The sequence below is a fragment of the Mesoplodon densirostris genome, chromosome 4, assembly GCF_025265405.1.
Source record: "Mesoplodon densirostris isolate mMesDen1 chromosome 4, mMesDen1 primary haplotype, whole genome shotgun sequence".
NCBI classification, from domain to species: Eukaryota; Metazoa; Chordata; class Mammalia; order Artiodactyla; family Ziphiidae; genus Mesoplodon; species Mesoplodon densirostris.
Genome location: NC_082664.1, coordinates 113546223 through 113562059, shown reverse-complemented (window position 1 = coordinate 113562059; position 15837 = coordinate 113546223). Strand labels below are relative to the sequence as shown.

At 54.1% G+C, this 15837-nt stretch overlaps 6 non-coding genes across 6 annotated transcripts; all 6 read left to right on the top strand.

Moving 5' to 3' along the window:
• Positions 1-86: 86 nt before the first annotated feature.
• LOC132490158 (small nucleolar RNA SNORD116) lies at positions 87-179 on the top strand. The gene has a single exon (XR_009532517.1). It is a non-coding gene; the product is annotated as a small nucleolar RNA SNORD116 (small nucleolar RNA).
• Positions 180-2863: 2684 nt separating this feature from the next.
• On the top strand, positions 2864-2956 carry LOC132490115 (small nucleolar RNA SNORD116). Its single transcript, XR_009532475.1, has one exon. It is a non-coding gene; the product is annotated as a small nucleolar RNA SNORD116 (small nucleolar RNA).
• A 2683-nt stretch (positions 2957-5639) lies between these two features.
• Positions 5640-5732, top strand: LOC132490157 (small nucleolar RNA SNORD116). The gene has a single exon (XR_009532516.1). It is a non-coding gene; the product is annotated as a small nucleolar RNA SNORD116 (small nucleolar RNA).
• Positions 5733-8416: 2684 nt separating this feature from the next.
• Positions 8417-8509, top strand: LOC132490114 (small nucleolar RNA SNORD116). The gene has a single exon (XR_009532474.1). It is a non-coding gene; the product is annotated as a small nucleolar RNA SNORD116 (small nucleolar RNA).
• A 2683-nt stretch (positions 8510-11192) lies between these two features.
• On the top strand, positions 11193-11285 carry LOC132490156 (small nucleolar RNA SNORD116). The gene has a single exon (XR_009532515.1). It is a non-coding gene; the product is annotated as a small nucleolar RNA SNORD116 (small nucleolar RNA).
• A 2065-nt stretch (positions 11286-13350) lies between these two features.
• Positions 13351-13443, top strand: LOC132490155 (small nucleolar RNA SNORD116). Its single transcript, XR_009532514.1, has one exon. It is a non-coding gene; the product is annotated as a small nucleolar RNA SNORD116 (small nucleolar RNA).
• The last annotated feature ends 2394 nt before the right edge of the window (positions 13444-15837 follow it).

Here is a 15837-nt window from a genome sequence, read left to right as displayed (position 1 = left end):
GGTTTTGGAGTACTCCGAGGTCATCTCTCCTCTTCAGACCCCCACGGCATGCCTGGTTGTGTTCTGCAGCGTCCCAGCCTGTGCTTGGATCGATGGTGACACCCTTGTATGCATTCCTTGGAAAATCTGAACAAAATGAGTGAGAACACTCTACCGTCTCCTCATCGAATCTGAGGTCCAGCACGTTTCGTCTCTCGGGGGTAGGGGAGAGTGAGGAGTGAGGGCCAGCGTCCCCTTCTGACCTGCATGCAAACACACACCAGGGTTCCAGAATTCGAGGTGCTCCTATCTGGGGGTCCACTGTGTCTGCCCATAAGCTGGGTCATCTACGCATATTAGGTCCCTGCTGAAGGACCGTTGAGGGCATGCGAGGGGGAAGGCTCTCCTGCTGGTCTTCAGAGTCGGAGTGCGTGCTGGTGTAGGCCCAGTAAGCTTGCAGCTTGGAAAGGTCTGCTTTGGCCAGGATCACGTTTGTGCATGCAGCTTCGGGGGCTATTTCTGGAAGCCAAAATGAGGAAGCATCCCTGGTTGGAGTCTGGAGCCTCAGGCCAGGCCAGTGTCCCTCCCTGTCATTTGTTTTGGCGCGCTGAAGTTCTTTAGTGCCCGGTGGGGATGGAGCAGTGGGTGGGTGTGGGCTGCAGTTGGTCTTCAACGGAAGGGAGCTGATGGATTAGGGCTAGGTATTGCCCATGTCGGCTACTCCACTGCAGATCCCGACAGAGTTTTGGCACTAAGTGGGTCATCGTGGAGTGGGGTTAGGACCGAGTGCTGCATTGAAGCCTGCGTGGTGGCTGCTGGCCTGCAGAAGATGGCAAGGCATCATGAGGACATGTCCTGTGTGATGTCGTGGGATGGGCTGTCATGATTGGGTTGCAGGAGCTGGCCACGTCTTCCCAAGAATGCGTCCTGTTCGTGATGTGCTGGCATCAGCTGCCCACGAAGGGGATGGCATTGGCAGTACATGAGGATGTGTTTACGTACTTAACCTGCGTAGAGCTGTGATCCCGTTGCCGGAGGAATGTCGCGCAAAGGGTGTCTTGCGGGACGCCGAGAAGTTAGACATGTTGAACCGTCTCTGCCGCTCACCTTGGGGGTATTTGGGTTATGCGAACATGCCCTTTGACCACTTTGTTTCCTTGTTTGGGAATGTGCAAAGCGAAAGTGTTTCTCCGAGAGGGCATGATGCGGCCAGCCATTGTGGCACGCAGGAGTTTTGGATAGCTAGTGGTTTATCTGGAGCAGTCCGTTGGCGGAGCAGAGATGCGTTCAGTGTTCCGATGCCAGGTGCGCTGCCGTGGACAGCCACTGTGCCCTTTGAAGCTTGCAGGTCCCCTCGCGAAGCAGAGTTCTTCCATTGGAAATCGGTCTGTGGTCCTCAGGGAGAGTGCCTTTGATCTCTGGGAGGTTCTCGGTAGTGTCACTCTGTCAGTGAAGAAGTGCCAGGATGCATGGCGTATGGTCAGTGTCATCAAAGCAGTCGTGTTAGCGGTCTGCCATCCCTGGTATACAGTGAACCAGTGTTTGAATGATGTCTGTGGCTTCCAGTAGGTTCGACTTACCCAGTGAGCTGGAGGAGGGCACGTAGGACAACACTGTTAAGAATTTGAGTGTTTCCTCCGGGTTCAGGGCCGCCAAACCTGGTGGCTGGATGCTGGCAACACGTGCCTGGGAAGCTAGCCTAGTTTCCACAGTGGGGTTTGAACGTGAGTCTTGGTTACTGAAGCCCACCAATTCCTGTGGTGGGCATTCCCATGGGTCCTCGCAAAGTGATTTGTCATAGTTGGCAACATTTGGCAGTTGGGCCGAATTTCGTTAGCCCCTTGAGAGGTGCCGGGCTGCATCTTGCCTGTAGCCAGTCGCAGGTCGGCCCGCCCATAGGAGGTTTCCTTGCTCCTAAAAATGATGGGAGTGCCCCCAAGTGCACATTACATATTCTACTAGGTTGCAGGATTTCTGGGTCCATCTATATGTTACACCCACGGTCGGAAAACAGGTCTCGTCAGGTGTTTGTGCGTTGGCCAGAAGGCTTGGCTGTGGAAGAGTGGAAGTCCTTGGCCTATTTCAAAGCCCCCTGGGTTTCAAAGTTCACATTCAGTCTGTTGAAGCTTGAAGAGGTCTTTTTCCATTCAGTGGGGGTGTCCAAATCCAGGACGCTGTGTATAAACTCTGGCTTTTATGGTTCGAGGTCTCAGGAGAGGGCCACAGGGACACACAGAGAGCAAGATGCGGATTCAGAGGCACACAAAGAAGCCCGCAAGCGCGTCGTCGTGTGCAGTAACAGTCACACACGCGCACATGCGTGAAAACAAAAATATTCCCTCTCACGTACCGGGCAACGTACATGCCTTACTTCCTGCAGTCGTGCTGTCAGACAAACTTTGAGTTCTCTGTAAAGGTAGACGTCCTTGGGAGGCAGGGTCTGAGCTCAAGCCCAGGTAAAAATTCTCATGAATCATGATCTCTGAGTACACCGGTCCAATTCTGAAGCCTGCCTGATTTATGTCCAGTTCTCAGGTGCAGCTGCTGGACAAGGCTGGCCGTCGGCAAAGAGAAGAAGATCTACGCGTTGGCTGATGACTGCAGGTGCTAAGGAAAAGTGGAAAAATGACACGGGGGCATGTTGCTACGCGTGGCTCTGGCTAACTCAGGAAGGTAGGCTTTCACCCACCCGATGATGTGCCATTGGATATGAGGTTTTCCTCAGACGGTCCCAGTGGCTGCAAGAGTGGACTGACTGTTGCTCTTTCTGAGTGGCCTGAGGGCTGTGGATTCCCCAGGGTTTTGGAGTACTCCGAGGTCATCTCTCCTCTTCAGACCCCCACTGCATGCCCGGTTGTGTTCTGTAGCGTCCTAGCCTGTGCTTGGATCAATGATGACACCCTTGTATGCATTCCTTGGAAAATCTGAACAAAATGAGTGAGAACACTCTACCGTCTCCTCATCGAATCTGAGGTCCAGCACGTTTCGTCTCTCGGGGGTAGGGGAGAGTGAGGAGTGAGGGCCAGCGTCCCCTTCTGACCTGCATGCAAACACACACCAGGGTTCCAGAATTCGAGGTGCTCCTCTCTGGGGGTCCACTGTGTCTGCCCATAAGCTGGGTCATCTACGCATATTAGGTCCCTGCTGAAAGACCATTGAGGGCATGCGAGGGGGAAGGCTCTCCTGCTGGTCTTCAGAGTCGGAGTGTGTGCTGGTGTAGGCCCAGTAAGCTTGCAGCTTGGAAAGGTGTGCTTTGGCCAGGATCACGTTTGTGCATGCAGCTTCGGGGGCTATTTCTGGAAGCCAAAATGAGGAAGCATCCCTGGTTGGAGCCTGGAGCCTCAGGCCAGGCAGGTGTCCCTCTCTGTCATTTGTTTTGGCGCGTTGAAGTTCTTTAGTGCCCGGTGGGGATGGAGCAGTGGGTGGGTGTGGGCTGGGGTTGGTCTTCAACGGAAGGGAGCTGATGGATTAGGGCTAGGTATTGCCCATGTTGGCTACTCCACTGCAGCTCCTGACAGAGTTTTGGCACTAAGTGGGTCATCGTGGAGTGGGGTTAGGACCGAGTGCTGCATTGAAGCCTGCGTGGTGGCTGCTGGCCTGCAGAAGATGGCAAGGCATCATGAGGACATGTCCTGTGTGATGTCGTGGGATGGGCTGTCATGATTGGGTTGCAGGAGCTGGCCACGTCTTCCCAAGAATGCGTCCTGTTCGTGATGTGCTGGTATCAGCTGCCCACGAAGGGGATGGCTTTGGCAGTACATGGGGAAGTGGTTACGTACTTAACCTGCGTAGAGTTGTGATCCCGTTGCCGGAGGAATGTCGCCCAAAGGGTGTCTTGCAGGACGCCGAGAAGTTGGACATGTTGAAGCGTCTGTGCCGCTCATCTTGGGGGTATTTGGGTTATGCGAACATGCCCTTTGGCCACTTTGTTTCCTTGTTTGGGAATGTGCAAAGCGAAAGTGTTTCTCCGAGAGGGCATGATGCGGCCAGCCCTTGTGGCACGCAGGAGTTTTGGATAGCTAGTGGTTTATCTGGAGCAGTCCGTTGGCGGAGCAGAGATGCGTTCAGTGTTCCGATGCCAGGTGCACTGCCGTGGACAGCCACTGTGCCCTTTGAAGCTTGCAGGTCCCCTCGCGAAGCAGAGTTCTTCCATTGGAAATCGGTCTGTGGTCCTCGGGGAGAGTGCCTTTGATCTCTGTGAGGTTCTCGGTAGTGTCACTCTGTCAGTGAAGAAGTGCCAGGATGCATGGGGTATGGTCAGTGTCATCAAAGCAGTCGTGTTTGCGCTCTGCCATCCCTGGTATACAGTGACCCCGAGTTTAAATGATGTCTGTGGCTTCCAGTAGGTTCGTCTTACCCGGTGGGCAGGAGGAGGGCACCTAGGACAACACTGTCAAGAATTTGAGTGTTTCCTCCGGGTTCAGGGCCGCCAAACCTGGTGGCTGGATGCTGGCAACACGTGCCTGGGAAGCTAGCCTAGTTTCCGCAGTGGGGTTTGAACGTGGGTCTTGGTTACTGAAGCCCACCACTTCCTGTGGTGGGCATTCCCATGGGTCCTCGCAAAGTGATTAGGCATAGTTGGCAACAATTGGCAGTTGGGCCGAATTTCGTTAGCCCCTTGAGAGGTGCCGGGCTGCATCTTGCCTGTAGCCAGTCGCAGGTCGGCCCGCCCATAGGAGGTTTCCTTGCTCCTAAAAATGATGGGAGTGCCCCCAAGTGCACATTACATATTCTACTAGGTTGCAGGATTTCTGGGTCCATCTATATGTTACACCCACGGTTGGAAAGCAGGTCTCGTCAGGTGTTTGTGCGTTGGTCAGAAGGCTTGGCTGTGGAATAGTTGAAGTCCTTGGCCCATTTGAAACCCCCCTGGGTTTCAAAGTTCACATTCAGTCTGTTGAAGCTTGAAGACGTCTTTCTCCATTCAGTGGGGGGTCCAAATCCAGGACGCTGTGTATAAACTCTGGCTTTTATGGTTCGAGGTCTCAGGAGAGGGCCACAGGGACACACAGAGAGCAAGATGCGGATTCAGAGGCACACAAAGAAGCCCACAAGAACGTCGTCGTGTGCAGTAACAGTCACACACGCGCACATGCGTGAAAACAAAAATATACCCTCTCACGTACTGGCCAATGTACACGCCTTACTTACTGCAGTCGTGCTGTCAGACAAACATTGAGTTCTCTGTAAAGGTAGACGTCCTTGGGAGGCAGGGTCCGAGCTCAAGCCCAGGTAAAAATTCTCATGAATCATGATCTCTGAGTACACCGGTCCAATTCTGAAGCATACCTGATTTATGTCCAGTTCTCAGGTGCAGATGCTGGACAAGGCTGGCCGTCGGCAAAGAGAAGAAGACCTACGCGTTGGCTGATGACTGCAGGTGCTAAGGAAAAGTGGAAAAATGACACGGGGGCATGTTGCTACGCGTGGCTCTGGCTAACTCAGGAAGGTAGGCTTTCACCCACCCTATGATGTGCCATTGGATATGAGGTTTTCCTCAGACGGTCCAAATGGCTGCAAGAGTGGATTGACTGTTGCTCTTTCTGAGTGGCCTGAGGGCTGTGGATTCCCCAGCGTTTTGGAGTACTCCGAGGTCATCTCTCCTCTTCAGACCCCCACGGCATGCCCGGTTGTGTTCTGCAGCGTCCCAGCCTGTGCTTGGATCGATGGTGACACCCTTGTATGCATTCCTTGGAAAATCTGAACAAAATGAGTGAGAACACTCTACCGTCTCCTCATCGAATCTGAGGTCCAGCACGTTTCATCTCTCGGGGGTAGGGGAGAGTGAGGAGTGAGGGCCAGCGTCCCCTTCTGACCTGCATGCAAACACACACCAGGGTTCCAGAATTCGAGGTGCTCCTATCTGGGGGTCCACTGTGTCTGCCCATAAGCTGGGTCATCTACGCACATTAGGTCCCTGCTGAAAGACCGTTGAGGGCATGCGAAGGGGAAGTCTCTCCTGCTGCTCTTGAGAGTCGGAGTGCGTGCCGGTGTAGGCCCAGTAAGCTTGCAGCTTGGAAAGGTGTGCTTTGGCCAGGATCACGTTTGTCCATGCAGCTTCGGGGGCTATTTCTGGAAGCCAAAATGAGGAAGCATCCCTGGTTGGAGTCTGGAGCCTCAGGCCAGGCCTGTGTCCCTCCCTGTCATTTGTTTTGGCGCGCTGAAGTTCTTTAGTGCCCGGTGGGGATGGAGCAGTGGGTGGGTGTGGGCTGCGGTTGGTCTTCAACGGAAGGGAGCTGATGGATTAGGGCTAGGTATTGCCCATGTCGGCTACTCCACTGCAGATCCCGACAGAGTTTTGGCACTAAGTGGGTCATCGTGGAGTGGGGTTAGGACCGAGTGCTGCATTGAAGCCTGCGTGGTGGCTGCTGGCCTGCAGAAGATGGCAAGGCATCATGAGGACATGTCCGGTGTGATGTCGTGGGATGGGCTGTCATGATTGGGTTGCAGGAGCTGGCCACGTCTTCCCAAGAATGCGTCCTGTTCGTGATGTGCTGGCATCAGCTGCCCACGAAGGGGATGGCTTTGGCAGTACATGAGGATGCGGTTACGTACTTAACCTGCGTAGAGTTGTGATCCCGTTGCCGGAGGAATGTCGCCCAAAGGGTGTCTTGCGGGACGCCGAGAAGTTGGACATGTTGAAGCGTCTGTGCCGCTCACCTTGGGGGTATTTGGGTTATGCGAACATGCCCTTTGGCCACTTTGTTTCCTTGTTTGGGAATGTGCAAAGCGAAAGTGTTTCTCCGAGAGGGCATGATGCGGCCAGCCCTTGTGGCACGCAGGAGTTTTGGATAGCTAGTGGTTTATCTGGAGCAGTCCGTTGGTGGAGCAGAGATGCGTTCAGTGTTCCGATGCCAGGTGCACTGCCGTGGACAGCCACTGTGCCCTTTGAAGCTTGCAGGTCCCCTCGCGAAGCAGAGTTCTTCCATTGGAAATCGGTCTGTGGTCCTCGGGGAGAGTGCCTTTGATCTCTGGGAGGTTCTCGGTAGTGTCACTCTGTCAGTGAAGAAGTGCCAGGATGCATGGGGTATGGTCAGTGTCATCAAAGCAGTCGTGTTTGCGGTCTGCCATCCCTGGTATACAGTGACCCCGTGCTTGAATGATGCCTGTGGCTTCCAGTAGGTTCGACTTACCCGGTGGGCAGGAGGAGGGCACGTAGGACAACACTGTCAAGAATTTGAGTGTTTCCTCCGGGTTCATGGCCGCCAAAACTGGTGGCTGGATGCTGGCAACACATGCCTGGGAAGCTAGCCTAGTTTGCGCAGTGGGGTTTGAACGTGGGTCTTGGTTACTGAAGCCCACCACTTTCTGTGGTGGGCATTCCCATGGGTCCTCGCAAAGTGATTTGGCATAGTTGGCATCAATTGGCAGTTGGGCCGAATTTCGTTAGCCCCTTGAGAGGTGCCGGGCTGCATCTTGCCTGTAGCCAGTCGCAGGTCGGCCCGCCCATAGGAGGTTTCCTTGCTCCTAAAAATGATGGGAGTGCCCCCAAGTGCACATTACATATTCTACTAGGTTGCAGGATTTCTGGGTCCATCTATATGTTACACCCACGGTCGGAAAACAGGTCTCGTCAGGTGTTTGTGCGTTGGCCAGAAGGCTTGGCTGTGGAAGAGTGGAAGTCCTTGGCCTATTTCAAAGCCCCCTGGGTTTCAAAGTTCACATTCAGTCTGTTGAAGCTTGAAGAGGTCTTTTTCCATTCAGTGGGGGTGTCCAAATCCAGGACGCTGTGTATAAACTCTGGCTTTTATGGTTCGAGGTCTCAGGAGAGGGCCACAGGGACACACAGAGAGCAAGATGCGGATTCAGAGGCACACAAAGAAGCCCGCAAGCGCGTCGTCGTGTGCAGTAACAGTCACACACGCGCACATGCGTGAAAACAAAAATATTCCCTCTCACGTACCGGGCAACGTACATGCCTTACTTCCTGCAGTCGTGCTGTCAGACAAACATTGAGTTCTCTGTAAAGGTAGACGTCCTTGGGAGGCAGGGTCTGAGCTCAAGCCCAGGTAAAAATTCTCATGAATCATGATCTCTGAGTACACCGGTCCAATTCTGAAGCCTGCCTGATTTATGTCCAGTTCTCAGGTGCAGCTGCTGGACAAGGCTGGCCGTCGGCAAAGAGAAGAAGATCTACGCGTTGGCTGATGACTGCAGGTGCTAAGGAAAAGTGGAAAAATGACACGGGGGCATGTTGCTACGCGTGGCTCTGGCTAACTCAGGAAGGTAGGCTTTCACCCACCCGATGATGTGCCATTGGATATGAGGTTTTCCTCAGACGGTCCCAGTGGCTGCAAGAGTGGATTGACTGTTGCTCTTTCTGAGTGGCCTGAGGGCTGTGGATTCCCCAGGGTTTTGGAGTACTCCGAGGTCATCTCTCCTCTTCAGACCCCCACTGCATGCCCGGTTGTGTTCTGTAGCGTCCTAGCCTGTGCTTGGATCAATGATGACACCCTTGTATGCATTCCTTGGAAAATCTGAACAAAATGAGTGAGAACACTCTACCGTCTCCTCATCGAATCTGAGGTCCAGCACGTTTCGTCTCTCGGGGGTAGGGGAGAGTGAGGAGTGAGGGCCAGCGTCCCCTTCTGACCTGCATGCAAACACACACCAGGGTTCCAGAATTCGAGGTGCTCCTCTCTGGGGGTCCACTGTGTCTGCCCATAAGCTGGGTCATCTACGCATATTAGGTCCCTGCTGAAAGACCATTGAGGGCATGCGAGGGGGAAGGCTCTCCTGCTGGTCTTCAGAGTCGGAGTGTGTGCTGGTGTAGGCCCAGTAAGCTTGCAGCTTGGAAAGGTGTGCTTTGGCCAGGATCACGTTTGTGCATGCAGCTTCGGGGGCTATTTCTGGAAGCCAAAATGAGGAAGCATCCCTGGTTGGAGCCTGGAGCCTCAGGCCAGGCAGGTGTCCCTCTCTGTCATTTGTTTTGGCGCGTTGAAGTTCTTTAGTGCCCGGTGGGGATGGAGCAGTGGGTGGGTGTGGGCTGGGGTTGGTCTTCAACGGAAGGGAGCTGATGGATTAGGGCTAGGTATTGCCCATGTTGGCTACTCCACTGCAGCTCCTGACAGAGTTTTGGCACTAAGTGGGTCATCGTGGAGTGGGGTTAGGACCGAGTGCTGCATTGAAGCCTGCGTGGTGGCTGCTGGCCTGCAGAAGATGGCAAGGCATCATGAGGACATGTCCTGTGTGATGTCGTGGGATGGGCTGTCATGATTGGGTTGCAGGAGCTGGCCACGTCTTCCCAAGAATGCGTCCTGTTCGTGATGTGCTGGTATCAGCTGCCCACGAAGGGGATGGCTTTGGCAGTACATGGGGAAGTGGTTACGTACTTAACCTGCGTAGAGTTGTGATCCCGTTGCCGGAGGAATGTCGCCCAAAGGGTGTCTTGCAGGATGCCGAGAAGTTGGACATGTTGAAGCGTCTGTGCCGCTCATCTTGGGGGTATTTGGGTTATGCGAACATGCCCTTTGGCCACTTTGTTTCCTTGTTTGGGAATGTGCAAAGCGAAAGTGTTTCTCCGAGAGGGCATGATGCGGCCAGCCCTTGTGGCACGCAGGAGTTTTGGATAGCTAGTGGTTTATCTGGAGCAGTCCGTTGGCGGAGCAGAGATGCGTTCAGTGTTCCGATGCCAGGTGCACTGCCGTGGACAGCCACTGTGCCCTTTGAAGCTTGCAGGTCCCCTCGCGAAGCAGAGTTCTTCCATTGGAAATCGGTCTGTGGTCCTCGGGGAGAGTGCCTTTGATCTCTGTGAGGTTCTCGGTAGTGTCACTCTGTCAGTGAAGAAGTGCCAGGATGCATGGGGTATGGTCAGTGTCATCAAAGCAGTCGTGTTTGCGCTCTGCCATCCCTGGTATACAGTGACCCCGAGTTTAAATGATGTCTGTGGCTTCCAGTAGGTTCGTCTTACCCGGTGGGCAGGAGGAGGGCACCTAGGACAACACTGTCAAGAATTTGAGTGTTTCCTCCGGGTTCAGGGCCGCCAAACCTGGTGGCTGGATGCTGGCAACACGTGCCTGGGAAGCTAGCCTAGTTTCCGCAGTGGGGTTTGAACGTGGGTCTTGGTTACTGAAGCCCACCACTTCCTGTGGTGGGCATTCCCATGGGTCCTCGCAAAGTGATTAGGCATAGTTGGCAACAATTGGCAGTTGGGCCGAATTTCGTTAGCCCCTTGAGAGGTGCCGGGCTGCATCTTGCCTGTAGCCAGTCGCAGGTCGGCCCGCCCATAGGAGGTTTCCTTGCTCCTAAAAATGATGGGAGTGCCCCCAAGTGCACATTACATATTCTACTAGGTTGCAGGATTTCTGGGTCCATCTATATGTTACACCCACGGTTGGAAAGCAGGTCTCGTCAGGTGTTTGTGCGTTGGTCAGAAGGCTTGGCTGTGGAATAGTTGAAGTCCTTGGCCCATTTGAAACCCCCCTGGGTTTCAAAGTTCACATTCAGTCTGTTGAAGCTTGAAGACGTCTTTCTCCATTCAGTGGGGGGTCCAAATCCAGGACGCTGTGTATAAACTCTGGCTTTTATGGTTCGAGGTCTCAGGAGAGGGCCACAGGGACACACAGAGAGCAAGATGCGGATTCAGAGGCACACAAAGAAGCCCACAAGCACGTCGTCGTGTGCAGTAACAGTCACACACGCGCACATGCGTGAAAACAAAAATATACCCTCTCACGTACTGGCCAATGTACACGCCTTACTTACTGCAGTCGTGCTGTCAGACAAACATTGAGTTCTCTGTAAAGGTAGACGTCCTTGGGAGGCAGGGTCCGAGCTCAAGCCCAGGTAAAAATTCTCATGAATCATGATCTCTGAGTACACCGGTCCAATTCTGAAGCATACCTGATTTATGTCCAGTTCTCAGGTGCAGATGCTGGACAAGGCTGGCCGTCGGCAAAGAGAAGAAGACCTACGCGTTGGCTGATGACTGCAGGTGCTAAGGAAAAGTGGAAAAATGACACGGGGGCATGTTGCTACGCGTGGCTCTGGCTAACTCAGGAAGGTAGGCTTTCACCCACCCTATGATGTGCCATTGGATATGAGGTTTTCCTCAGACGGTCCAAATGGCTGCAAGAGTGGATTGACTGTTGCTCTTTCTGAGTGGCCTGAGGGCTGTGGATTCCCCAGCGTTTTGGAGTACTCCGAGGTCATCTCTCCTCTTCACACCCCCACGGCATGCCCGGTTGTGTTCTGCAGCGTCCCAGCCTGTGCTTGGATCGATGGTGACACCCTTGTATGCATTCCTTGGAAAATCTGAACAAAATGAGTGAGAACACTCTACCGTCTCCTCATCGAATCTGAGGTCCAGCACGTTTCATCTCTCGGGGGTAGGGGAGAGTGAGGAGTGAGGGCCAGCGTCCCCTTCTGACCTGCATGCAAACACACACCAGGGTTCCAGAATTCGAGGTGCTCCTATCTGGGGGTCCACTGTGTCTGCCCATAAGCTGGGTCATCTACGCACATTAGGTCCCTGCTGAAAGACCGTTGAGGGCATGCGAAGGGGAAGTCTCTCCTGCTGCTCTTGAGAGTCGGAGTGCGTGCCGGTGTAGGCCCAGTAAGCTTGCAGCTTGGAAAGGTGTGCTTTGGCCAGGATCACGTTTGTCCATGCAGCTTCGGGGGCTATTTCTGGAAGCCAAAATGAGGAAGCATCCCTGGTTGGAGTCTGGAGCCTCAGGCCAGGCCTGTGTCCCTCCCTGTCATTTGTTTTGGCGCGCTGAAGTTCTTTAGTGCCCGGTGGGGATGGAGCAGTGGGTGGGTGTGGGCTGCGGTTGGTCTTCAACGGAAGGGAGCTGATGGATTAGGGCTAGGTATTGCCCATGTCGGCTACTCCACTGCAGATCCCGACAGAGTTTTGGCACTAAGTGGGTCATCGTGGAGTGGGGTTAGGACCGAGTGCTGCATTGAAGCCTGCGTGGTGGCTGCTGGCCTGCAGAAGATGGCAAGGCATCATGAGGACATGTCCGGTGTGATGTCGTGGGATGGGCTGTCATGATTGGGTTGCAGGAGCTGGCCACGTCTTCCCAAGAATGCGTCCTGTTCGTGATGTGCTGGCATCAGCTGCCCACGAAGGGGATGGCTTTGGCAGTACATGAGGATGCGGTTACGTACTTAACCTGCGTAGAGTTGTGATCCCGTTGCCGGAGGAATGTCGCCCAAAGGGTGTCTTGCGGGACGCCGAGAAGTTGGACATGTTGAAGCGTCTGTGCCGCTCACCTTGGGGGTATTTGGGTTATGCGAACATGCCCTTTGGCCACTTTGTTTCCTTGTTTGGGAATGTGCAAAGCGAAAGTGTTTCTCCGAGAGGGCATGATGCGGCCAGCCCTTGTGGCACGCAGGAGTTTTGGATAGCTAGTGGTTTATCTGGAGCAGTCCGTTGGTGGAGCAGAGATGCGTTCAGTGTTCCGATGCCAGGTGCACTGCCGTGGACAGCCACTGTGCCCTTTGAAGCTTGCAGGTCCCCTCGCGAAGCAGAGTTCTTCCATTGGAAATCGGTCTGTGGTCCTCGGGGAGAGTGCCTTTGATCTCTGGGAGGTTCTCGGTAGTGTCACTCTGTCAGTGAAGAAGTGCCAGGATGCATGGGGTATGGTCAGTGTCATCAAAGCAGTCGTGTTTGCGGTCTGCCATCCCTGGTATACAGTGACCCCGTGCTTGAATGATGCCTGTGGCTTCCAGTAGGTTCGACTTACCCGGTGGGCAGGAGGAGGGCACGTAGGACAACACTGTCAAGAATTTGAGTGTTTCCTCCGGGTTCATGGCCGCCAAACCTGGTGGCTGGATGCTGGCAACACATGCCTGGGAAGCTAGCCTAGTTTGCGCAGTGGGGTTTGAACGTGGGTCTTGGTTACTGAAGCCCACCACTTTCTGTGGTGGGCATTCCCATGGGTCCTCGCAAAGTGATTTGGCATAGTTGGCATCAATTGGCAGTTGGGCCGAATTTCGTTAGCCCCTTGAGAGGTGCCGGGCTGCATCTTGCCTGTAGCCAGTCGCAGGTCGGCCCGCCCATAGGAGGTTTCCTTGCTCCTAAAAATGATGGGAGTGCCCCCAAGTGCACATTACATATTCTACTAGGTTGCAGGATTTTTGGGTCCATCTATATGTTACACCCACGGTTGGAAAGCAGGTCTCGTCAGGTGTTTGTGCGTTGGTCAGAACTCAGTAAGGTAGGCTTTCACGCACCCTATGATGTGCCATTGGATATGAGGTTTTCCTCAGACGGTCCAAATGGCTGCAAGAGTGGATTGACTGTTGCTCTTTCTGAGTGGCCTGAGGGCTGTGGATTCCCCAGCGTTTTGGAGTATTCCGAGGTCATCTCTCCTCTTCACACCCCCACGGCATGCCCGGTTGTGTTCTGCAGCGTCCCAGCCTGTGCTTGGATCGATGGTGACACCCTTGTATGCATTCCTTGGAAAATCTGAACAAAATGAGTGAGAACACTCTACCGTCTCCTCATCGAATCTGAGGTCCAGCACGTTTCGTCTCTCGGGGGTAGGGGAGAGTGAGGAGTGAGGGCCAGCGTCCCCTTCTGACCTGCATGCAAACACACACCAGGGTTCCAGAATTCGAGGTGCTCCTCTCTGGGGGTCCACTGTGTCTGCCCATAAGCTGGGTCATCTACGCATATTAGGTCCCTGCTGAAAGACCGTTGAGGGCATGCGAGGGGGAAGGCTCTCCTGCTGGTCTTCAGAGTCGGAGTGTGTGCTGGTGTAGGCCCAGTAACCTTGCAGCTTGGAAAGGTGTGCTTTGGCCAGGATCACGTTTGTGCATGCAGCTTCGGGGGCTATTTCTGGAAGCCAAAATGAGGAAGCATCCCTGGTTGGAGCCTGGAGCCTCAGGCCAGGCAGGTGTCCCTCTCTGTCATTTGTTTTGGCGCGTTGAAGTTCTTTAGTGCCCGGTGGGGATGGAGCAGTGGGTGGGTGTGGGCTGGGGTTGGTCTTCAACGGAAGGGAGCTGATGGATTAGGGCTAGGTATTGCCCATGTCGGCTACTCCACTGCAGCTCCTGACAGAGTTTTGGCACTAAGTGGGTCATCGTGGAGTGGGGTTAGGACCGAGTGCTGCATTGAAGCCTGCGTGGTGGCTGCTGGCCTGCAGAAGATGGCAAGGCATCATGAGGACATGTCCTGTGTGATGTCGTGGGATGGGCTGTCATGATTGGGTTGCAGGAGCTGGCCACGTCTTCCCAAGAATGCGTCCTGTTCGTGATGTGCTGGCATCAGCTGCCCACGAAGGGGATGGCTTTGGCAGTACATGGGGAAGCGGTTACGTACTTAACCTGCGTAGAGTTGTGATCCCGTTGCCGGAGGAATGTCGCCCAAAGGGTGTCTTGCAGGACGCCGAGAAGTTGGACATGTTGAAGCGTCTGTGCCGCTCATCTTGGGGGTATTTGGGTTATGCGAAATTGCCCTTTGGCCACTTTGTTTCCTTGTTTGGGAATGTGCAAAGCGAAAGTGTTTCTCCGAGAGGGCATGATGCGGCCAGCCCTTGTGGCACGCAGGAGTTTTGGATAGCTAGTGGTTTATCTGGAGCAGTCCATTGGCGGAGCAGAGATGCGTTCAGTGTTCCGATGCCAGGTGCACTGCCGTGGACAGCCACTGTGCCCTTTGAAGCTTGCAGGTCCCCTCGCGAAGCAGAGTTCTTCCATTGGAAATCGGTCTGTGGTCCTCGGGGAGAGTGCCTTTGATCTCTGTGAGGTTCTCGGTAGTGTCACTCTGTCAGTGAAGAAGTGCCAGGATGCATGGGGTATGGTCAGTGTCATCAAAGCAGTCGTGTTTGCAGTCTGCCATCCCTGGTATACAGTGACCCCGAGTTTAAATGATGTCTGTGGCTTCCAGTAGGTTCGTCTTACCCGGTGGGCAGGAGGAGGGCACCTAGGACAACACTGTCAAGAATTTGAGTGTTTCCTCCGGGTTCAGGGCCGCCAAACCTGGTGGCTGGATGCTGGCAACACGTGCCTGGGAAGCTAGCCTAGTTTCCGCAGTGGGGTTTGAACGTGGGTGTTGGTTACTGAAGCCCACCACTTCCTGTGGTGGGCATTCCCATGGGTCCTCGCAAAGTGATTAGGCATAGTTGGCAACAATTGGCAGTTGGGCCGAATTTCGTTAGCCCCTTGAGAGGTGCCGGGCTGCATCTTGCCTGTAGCCAGTCGCAGGTCGGCCCGCCCATAGGAGGTTTCCTTGCTCCTAAAAATGATGGGAGTGCCCCCAAGTGCACATTACATATTCTACTAGGTTGCAGGATTTCTGGGTCCATCTATATGTTACACCCACGGTTGGAAAGCAGGTCTCGTCAGGTCTTTGTGCGTTGGTCAGAAGGCTTGGCTGTGGAATAGTTGAAGTCCTTGGCCCATTTGAAACCCCCCTGGGTTTCAAAGTTCACATTCAGTCTGTTGAAGCTTGAAGACGTCTTTCTCCATTCAGTGGGGGGTCCAAATCCAGGACGCTGTGTATAAACTCTGGCTTTTATGGTTCGAGGTCTCAGGAGAGGGCCACAGGGACACACAGAGAGCAAGATGCGGATTCAGAGGCACACAAAGAAGCCCACAAGCACGTCGTCGTGTGCAGTAACAGTCACACACGCGCACATGCGTGAAAACAAAAATATACCCTCTCACGTACTGGCCAATGTACACGCCTTACTTACTGCAGTCGTGCTGTCAGACAAACATTGAGTTCTCTGTAAAGGTAGACGTCCTTGGGAGGCAGGGTCCGAGCTCAAGCCCAGGTAAAAATTCTCATGAATCATGATCTCTGAGTACACCGGTCCAATTCTGAAGCATACCTGATTTATGTCCAGTTCTCAGGTGCAGATGCTGGACAAGGCTGGACGTCGGCAAAGAGAAGAAGACCTACGCGTTGGCTGA